This window comes from Mya arenaria, chromosome 12 (assembly GCF_026914265.1).
Source record: "Mya arenaria isolate MELC-2E11 chromosome 12, ASM2691426v1".
In the NCBI taxonomy this organism is placed as follows: domain Eukaryota; kingdom Metazoa; phylum Mollusca; class Bivalvia; order Myida; family Myidae; genus Mya; species Mya arenaria.
This window is the reverse complement of record NC_069133.1, coordinates 55045346-55055578: the sequence shown is the minus strand read 5'-3', so window position 1 is coordinate 55055578 and position 10233 is coordinate 55045346.

Genomic DNA, 10233 nt, shown 5'->3' with positions numbered 1-10233 from the left:
GATTTCATTTAAATCTTTTTCCAGATCTCGGCTGCCGATTCGCTCACGGTTCGCATTGATTATGTCTAGCAAATTCGGAACACTGTTCCATTGTTGGAAGATTTTGTTTCGTTGACCAGACTCTTTTATAAAAATACGAAAATCTGATGAAAGCATAAAGTCTCTTGCATATCGATGGCTAAGGTAAAAGTAATCCGATTCTTTATTTTTAAGAATCAAATCAACCGCTTCTTTTGACATAGCTGATGACAATTTCTGGCGCTGATGTGTGCCACTCACCTGTCGGACAAAATCGAGTACAGTGCAGATGATTGTTTCGGGGACGGGTTTTGACACTTCGGTTGATATTTGTTGAATAACTTTAGACCAGATCTCATAGCTCATTTTTACACAAATGCGAACTGTATTGATTCCAATTTTCAAATTTGTTTTTTTTACACAGTCAACACTGCCGTTTATAATTTTATAGAGATCACAGTCCTTTTTAAGAATGCTTGTACGGGAGATTATGACTTTATCCAAATATAAAGGCAATTGCAATGCTTTCTTTGTACCCATTTTAAATGTGGTTTTCACCTGTGTGGCTGGTCCGGCAATGTTAATTGTTTCAATTTCTTTGATACACTGATCATCCAAGAAACATTTTGCAAATTTTGTTCTGAAGTCATTATCCACCAAATGTAAGATACCATGAAATGCTCCACCATCGCTAAGAAAGTAAACCTCAGGCGTGCCATTCAAAAACCTGTAATACATGAGAAGGTTTCCAGTTATTCGATCTCCTGGTAATCTTTGTTTATTGGTTGCTTCCAGGGTGTTCGCATTTTGCGAGGCTTGAATATTTGTTTCCTTTTCTATTGAATAGTGGAACCAAACTATCTTAAATGGAGGACAATCTTTTCGTTTGATGTCTTTCTTTTCCAAATGCTTGTCTCTTTCTAATTCTTCGATAATGCATGTTTCAATATCATTTTCTGACTTTACTCTATTTAACCCATCGATTCGATCATTATTTACTTTGTACAAGACCACTTCCTTTTTAAGTGTAAGGCGAAACGGATTTGTTTGCTCAAGTATATCTACTTTGTTGGATGTTTCAAGCTCCTCTTCTTCTTCACTTGCATCACTGTTTTCAGACGAGTCTTGATCATTTCCGGGGGCCTCTTCATCGCTTATATCACTGTTCTCAACTGAGTCATTACTTCCATGTAAATCATCTTCCTCGGAGGTCTCTTCCTCACTTATTTCACTGTCCTCAACTTAGTCATTACGTCCATGTGAATCATCATTTTCAGAGCTCTCTTCATCACCTTTATCACTGTTCTCAACTGAAACATAAAAAAAATGTTATTGTTTTTTGCTGTAATTTCAAAATTAGTCATAAGATGTAGTGCTTTAAAAGGTACAAAAAATAAGTACTTTAGTAAACTTAAGTACTGTACAGAAAAAACATACGAGATTTGACATTTACTTCAGGGCATCTTTTTGAATAAGTCTGTCTGGAGAAGAAACAAGAGGCCCATGAGGGCCTATGCTCTACTGGCATGGCTCTTGTGGTCATTTTCAATCCAGAGCCTACGCAGGCGACATAAAGATCCGACATAAGTGTGTATAGAGTACATATTATACAATGCGTAATAGGCAACAAATATTGTTCACTTGGAACGTTTTGTGTTTGGGTTAGCTGAAAACATTGCACGTTCAACATCTGAGGACAGAAAAAAATGTTGTAAGCAGATTAATTGCATGAACTTTTTTGATATGTGCCAGTGACAGCAGTTCATTTCCAAATCATGAATATACTAGTTACAGCACACATTCATATGGTACCATATATTTTAAAGGGACTCAATTATTTTTGGGGGACAAAAAATTAGTTTTCCTGGTAAAACATCTATCAAACACTTATTTTATCATTATTTTACTCAATGAATCCGAAATTGCAGAAAAAATACAATTCAACTACAAATTTATTTTTGGTTTTAGTGGGGTGCGAACCCACGCCGATTAAGTCAAGGAATTTTTTTAAAACCGACGCCTAAAGCACTAGTCGACAAGGACATCTACAACAGTATATGGATAATTTGACCTTTGAAGAAAACCATGATAAAATCACGCGATAATGTCAATCAATCAATCAATCAATCATACTACAATGAATCGATGAAGCTCAAAAATAGGAAAGTAGGTTTAAAGGTCACAATCAAGGTAATCAAAGCACAACATTGATATTTGTTATCAAAACTGTACGCATGGTCCAAATTGTATTGCTTTAGCTTCAAAAATAAGAAATTAGGTCAAAAGGTTACAGTCAAAGTCATCCGAGGACAACATTGATGCTCGTTTGCAAGACTGTACACATGGTCCAAATTGTATTGATGTAGCTTAAAAAATGAGAAAGTAGGTCAAGAGGTCACAAACAATGCCATTAAATAAAAACTAAATATTAGTTTACAAAACAGTAAACATGAATGTCATTGCTGTAGCTTCAAAAATAATAAAGATGGTCAAAACATCATGGACAAGGTCGTCAAAGCACACCATTAATATTTGTTATCAAAACAGTACACATGGTCCAAATTTTATTGCTTTAGCTTCAAAAATAAGCTATAGCTTTAAAAATGAGAAAGTAGGTCAAGAGGTCACAAACAATGTCATCAAAGTACAAACTAAATATTTGTTTACAAAATAGTAAACATGAATTTCATTGCTGTAGCTTCAAAAATAATTAAGGTCATCTGAAGAAAACATTGATGCTCGTTTCCAAACTGTACACATGGTCCAATTTCATTGCTGTAGCTTAAAAATAAAGTAGGTGAAAAGGGGCGGGGCCAGCTTTGGCCCAAGGGGCATAATTTCAACTGTCTTGGTAAAAGGTCATCATGTGTTGCTCCACAACGAATATCAAAGGTATGAGCCTTGTGGTTTGAAACAAGAAGATTTTGAAAATATTTCTGAAGTAAGTCTCTAGGAAACTTGTGACCCCCGGGGCAGTGCCAGTTTTGACCTAAGGGGCATAATTTGAACAACCATGGTAGTGGACCACTAAATTAAGCCTTGTTCAAAATAGCAAGGATCTGCATAGCTGTTTCAGACAAAAAGGTTTTTAACATTTCCCAATTAAAGTATACCAAACATGTGAACCCGGGGGCGTGGCCAGTAATGACCCCAGGGACATAATTTGAACAAACATTCACAAGCAATTGTGACTTTACATGTAAACTTGGCTAAAAATAGACTTCGCTCATGTAGACTTGGCTAAAAATAGACTTAGCTAAAATAGCTGAGGTTTAATGGATATCTAAATACTGTAAAAGTTTCATCGAGATACAATCAAAATGAAGACTGTATCGTGTTCACAAGCAATTGTTTACAGATGCACGGACGCACATACTGTGTGAACATTACCATCGCATAAGCTCTTCTGGCCTTTGGCCAGTAGAGCTAAAAACCAAACCTGTGAATCCCGGGGCGTGGCCAGTAATGACTCCAGGGACATAATTTGAACAAACATTCACAAGCAATTGAGTTCAGATGGATGCAAGAACGACAGACACTTCTGGTCTTTGGCCAATAGAGCTAAAAATGGCATTTGGCCACCTCACCTGAGTAAAGGGTTTAACCTTTGTAATCAATATAGCCTGATATTTGTCCTCAAGATTATTGAAAAACATACTGATCAAACATGTTGCCTGGATAATCACTGACAGTACTTGTCACAGTTGCCTACACACTAACAGGACTTGTTACAGTTTCCTGCACACTGCCAGGATTTCATTCACTTGCCTGCATACTAACAGGACTTGATGATTGACTGCACACTGACAGAATTTAATTCTGATACCTGCACATGACAGGATTTTGTTCAGTTGCCTGCACACTGACAGAACTTGATAATTGACCGCACACTGACAGCACTTGGTACAGATACCTGCACACTGACAGGACTTTTTTCAGTTGCCTGCACACTGACAGGACTTAGTTCAAATGCCTGCACACACACACACAGGACTTTGTTCATTTGCCTGCACACTGACAAAACTATGTCAAATTGCTTGCACACTGAAAGAACTTTAAGTAAAGATACACAAACAACAAACAGTGCACCATCCAACAAAATCAATAAACTGCCTTAAGCTCTAAAAATCAAATATCAGATCAAATTCAATACCTTCAACTAACATTATCACATTAACCTATCTAGGACAACATCACATTCCTTCTAATGTTGTTAAAAGAAAGTTTCATTATATGAATTTTAAGAGAATAACACTATCGACACAAAAGATAAGATTGTAGCATCTGCATGATCAATAATCTACATGAAGTTCAATGAAAAAGTCTGATTATTAAATTTAATATAAAGTAAAAATAAATTTCTTCTGTGAATAAAGTGTATAATAATAATTTGAATCTATAAACCTTAAAAAGAACAATAATTACCTCAGAAGTGACTAAATTATAAAATTCAAAATCTGTTCCCTTGTAACTAAAAATAGAAAGTAGTGGAATCTCCAACAAAAAGGCAGACCATATAGCAGGACTTGCTGCCCTTGCTTCAAGAGTAATCTTTACAAAACAATCAGATTTTAACAAAATGTATTTATAATGAACTTATAACCCACGCGGTGAGGCCAGTTTTTCTCCAGGGGCATAATTTGAATAAACATGGTAGATAGCCAATCGACAGTGTTACACACCAAATATTTAAGCACTAGGCTTCATAGTGTTTGCCAAAAAAAGTTTTGTAATTTTTCCTTTTGGTTGCCATGGCAACCAGAGTTCTGCATGGAATTCATTTCTTTGAACAATTTTGAAAAAGCACCAACCAAGGATCATTCCTATGAAGTTTCATCAAAATTGTCCAATGGGTTTAAGAAAAGATGATGATTACACCCAATTGTTGACGATTTTCCTTAAGGTTGCCATGGCAACCAGAGTTCTGCATGGAATTCATTTCTTTGAACAATTTTGAAAAGGCACTAACCAAGGATCATTCCTATGAAGTTTCATCATAATTGTTCAAGGGGTTTAGGAGACGATGATGATTATACTAAATTGTTGACATTTTCCTTTAGGTTGCCATGGCAACCAGTGTTCTGCATGGAATTCATTTCTTTGAACAATTTTGAAAAAGCACCGACCAAGGATCATTCCTATGAAGTTTCATCAAAATTGTCAAAGCGGTTTAGGAGAAGAAGATAATTATAACCTATAAATGACATTTTACATTTGGTTGCCATGGCAACCAGAGCTCTGCATGGAATTCATTTATTTAAAAAAAATTGAAATAGCACCAACCAAGGATCATTCCTATGAAATTTCATCAAAATTGTCCAAGCGGTTTAGGAGAAGAAGATGAGTAAAACCAATTGTTGACATTTTCATTAAGGTTGCCATGGCAACCAGAGTTCTGCATGGAATTCATTTCTTTGAACAATTTTGAAAAAGCACCGACCAAGGATCATTCCTATAAGTTTCATCAAAATTGTCAAAGCGGTTTAGGAGAAGAAGATGAATATAACCTATTAATGACATTTTCCATTTGGTTGCCATGGCAACCAGAGCTCTGCATGGAATTCATTTATTTAAACAATTTTGAAATAGCACCAACCAAGGATCATTCCTATGAAATTTCATCAAAATTGTCTAATCGGTTTAGGAGAAGAAGATGATTATAACCTATTAATGTCATTTTCCATTTGGTTGCCATGGCAACCAGAGCGCTGCATGGAATTCATTTATTTAAACATTTTTTAAATAGCACCAACCAAGGATCATTCCTATGAAATTTCATCAAAATTGTCCAAGTGGTTTAGGAAAAGAAGATGAGTATAACCAATTGCTGACATTTTCATTTAGGTTGCCATGGCAACCAGAGCTCTGGATGGAATTCATTTCTTTGAACACTTTTGAAAAAGCACCGACCAAGGATCATTCCTATAAGTTTCATCAAAATTGTCAAAGCGGTTTAGGAGAAGAAGATGATTAGAACCTATTAATGACATTTTCCATTTGGTTGCCATGGCAACCAGAGCTCTGCATGGAATTAATTTATTTAAACAATTTTTAAAAAGCACTAACCAAGGATCATTCCTATGAAATTTCATCAAAATTGTCCAAGCGGTTTAGGAGAAGAAGATGATTATAACCTATTAATGACATTTTCCATTTGGTTGCCATGGCAACCAGAGCTCTGCATGGAATTCATTTATTTAATCAATTTTTAAAAAGCACCAACCAAGGATCATTCCTATGAAGTTTCATCAAAATTGTCCAAGCGGTTTAGGAGAAGAAGATGAGTATAACCAATTGTTGACATTTTCATTTAGGTTGCCATGGCAACCAGAGCTCTGCATGGAATTCATTTCTTTGAACAATTTTGAAAAAACACCAACCAAGGATCATTCCTATGAAATTTCATCAAAATTGTCCAAGCGGTTAAAGAGAAGAAGATGATTATAACAATTGTTGACGCCGAACGACGGTCGACGAACGACGGACGACGCACGACAGATGCCGGACATAGACCGATCACTATAGCTCACCTTAAGCACTTTGTGCTCAGGTGAGCTAAAAAGTGCTCAGGTGAGCTAAAAACAGATTTAGATAGTTAAGTGTTATTTGAAACAATCATAAAAACATAAATACACACAAAAACAAATATCTTGGGGACGAATTTTAGTTAGTACGGATGTTACATTCAGCCTGGCTGTTATTTAACTGTCTTTGGTAAAATAATGTTTAATATGCTGATGTTTAAGAATAAAATGACAATAAAAATCACTGGCCTTGCCTAAAACATCACTTGTAAAGCATAAAATATTGATAAAATAACTCCGAAAATCGTTCTGACAAAATGGCGGTTTTGGCGAATTTTTACATGATCGTAAACATGATAGGTAAACGCTACATAAAGCATCAAAATATTTTTTCTGGGTTACAAAGAAATGTTCATCATGAATATTTTACAAATAAACTTTGAAAACATTTACTGATAAAGTGATGTATTTGATTTTGTTCGCGCCACCTTTCCTTTGTTTACAACTCTAATCGTCAGTGACCGTCTGCTTCAAATCAACAATATTTATCAAAGCGCTGATAGCGCTGCATGAACATGGTATTATACGGGTTTTCACCATTCACGATCATGTGTGCATCCTTATTGTTTACCAAGTTATAAGTTTCCAACGCCATATATATATACTTTTGTTATTGTGTTTCTTCATTTATTTTGTATACGAATCGGGTTTACAGTTATATATAGATATATTTATTTCAGAAAGGAATGCACATTCGTGGACATTTAAATAAACGGCATGTATAGTAAATACCATTATACAGACATGATATTTTCAATAGCCATGACAGGCACACCGATCCAAGGATGACACAAAAAAGACAAAACTCTTATTTCCATTTTGGTCCTTTGTTTTGGTGGCTTGGCATAGGGAGTCATTGCATAATTAAATAATAATATAGCTGTAATCGAAATTGCACAAATATATTAAAAGTTTGTCTTTATGCATTAAAATAAAAGATTGCCTTAGTCACACAGTCACTTTACATAATTTAGTAACATAAAGTTGTAAGTTGAGAAAGTTAAATATAATTATCACAATATAGTATGAATATGACAGTATGTAGTACTTATAAAATGCGAGGTTAGGTTAAAATAGTTCCTTTACTGGAAATCTTTGAATAAAATAAATGAAAAAAAACAACAACAAACAAAACCTTTTAATAGCATAACTAATTATGCCAAATTATCTAAAAAAAAGATTCTTTACTAGCAATTTAAAAACAGGTAATTTCTTAGTCTGTGCGATACAAGATGGCAACTTGTTCCATAAGGAAATACCAGAAAAGAAGGACTTTAACCCAAAACCTTTGACCTCTGGTACAGCATAAGCCCCTTTCTGACATAACTTTGTCCTATGTGTGTGCACAGTATCTTGGGAGATAAAATTGTCTCCCATGTAGTCCGGGGCTATGCCATTTTTTATTCTAAAGACATGACCCAAACTAATCTGATTTACACGTTTGTTGACGGGTAACCAGTTGAGTAATTTAAAGTGTTTTGGGCCAATGTGAGACCTTGCATCTAGATCCAAAACAAACCTCATAAGTTAATTTTGTGTGGTTTGGAGCTTGGTTATAAGTAACTTTGTCAGACCATGATACCACATAGAACAGGCATAATCAAAATGGCATTGAATTAAGATCATGACAAGGAGTTTCTTGGTGTGTTTTGTAAGGTAACCTTTCTTTCGATATAGATATTTCAATCTTGCATTAGCCTTTTTTTAAATATGGAACAAGCCATTGAATCAAAAGATAGAGTCTGATCAATAGTTGCGCCAAGATATTTAACAGCAGAAGTTGGTTGGATAATGGTACCATTACATGTAATATCAGGTGTTGAGTTTGACCTTATTTTAGGCTTAGACCCTAATAAAATTGATTCAGTTTTGCCTAAATGAAGTGACAACTTATTATCAACCAACCATTGACTGACAAGATGCAGGTTATCTTTCAATGACGTTTCCACAGAAAACTTACATTTACCTGAAATCATCAGCGTATAACAAGAGCTTGTTTTTAACCACGGCTGACATATCGTTAACATAAATCAAAAATTAAAGAGGGCCTAGTATGGAACCCTGTGGAACTCCACGTGAAATAGTGGAAGTGGTAGAATGTGTACTGGAGACATCAACCAGTTGCTTTCTATCTGAAAGATAGAATTCAAACCATCTTAAAATGTCATCACCAAGTCCTGCTGATCAAAGCTTCATAAGAAGGATGGAGTGGTCGACTGTATCGAAAGCCTTTTGGAGGTCTAACAGAATCATACCTACTACGTGACCTTTATCCATTTCCATCCTTATGAAATCTGTTAAATGAATTAGACATGTATCTGTTGAGTAGCCACTTCTGAACCCAGACTGAAATTTATACAATAACTTGTTTAAATCACTTTGAAGTATGATTCAACTTGGTCATATACAACCCTTTCATAAATCTTTGATACAATACTTAAAATAGAAACAGGGCGGTAGTTACCTACAGAAGTTTTGTCATTCTTTATAAATATGGGAACTACTCTAGCTGATTTAAGATCATCTGGTACCACACCTTGAATAAGGGATAAATTTATAACATGAGCAAGAGGTTCGGCAATAATAGAAGCTCCATCTTTTAAAAAACGAGAAGATATACCATCTAAACCTGTAACTTTATTAGCACTTAACTGAAATAAATATTTCAAAATCTGATTTTCGGAAACTAATGAAAAAGAGAATCTATTTAACAACACGCCTAAACTGGAATAAAATTTTGTCACGAAAGATTTTCCAAACTAGTCACCACCCTATCCCAACTCAACATAACTTGTTCACTTTGCAGCCCGAACCCAATAATGCTGAATCACAGGCATGCATGGCTATCACCTGATAAAGCTGACTGGGGGGGGCAAGCTCACTTATAACTTACTTATCATAGGGTAATATGTTTGTGTATTTAGGCATTTGAACATATTTTAAAGATAGATGATTGATATTTTTTGTAAATGAAGGGAATGCCCGTACATCATGAAAACTAATCTATATAACTTACAAGAAATGGACTGCCAAAACATGTATCATATGCAACAGAATTCAATTGACCGTCAAACAAACAAGGAAGCAATGGCGTCTCGTGTCGTTTCGCTTTCCGATATTCCTGACAAATTATCATAAATGTGACATTTCACTGCGAAAAAAAAAATAGTCAAAGGAATGTGTAACTGGGTGCTACATCGGAAGGCTGGATATATCTTTAGAGGATGACGATATCTAACATTTACGGGGTGAAATCTATCTAAGTCAGAGAAAATCGGATAGCCGCCATGTTGTCAACATTGACATCGATACAAAATAAAAGCGTGTGTGTGACGCATACTGTAAATGCAAAGAAGCGTAAGTTTAACTTTTAATAACACCGGTCATTCTAACAGTATTGTTGAAACAAAGACAAAATCATCGCACAATATGAGTAAATCATAAATGGCTCGAATGGGGAACCCGTAGTCCAAATAAATGTACGTTTACGGATTTTTTTAACGTTTTTTGATATGGCAAATCTTTCACGTAAAATTGTTTAGTATCAAAACTGGGTAGTTATTCCGATCGGAATTCCGGGTTAAAGCATTTAACATCTAAAAAGTATCATAAAAACAAGAAATATTACCAG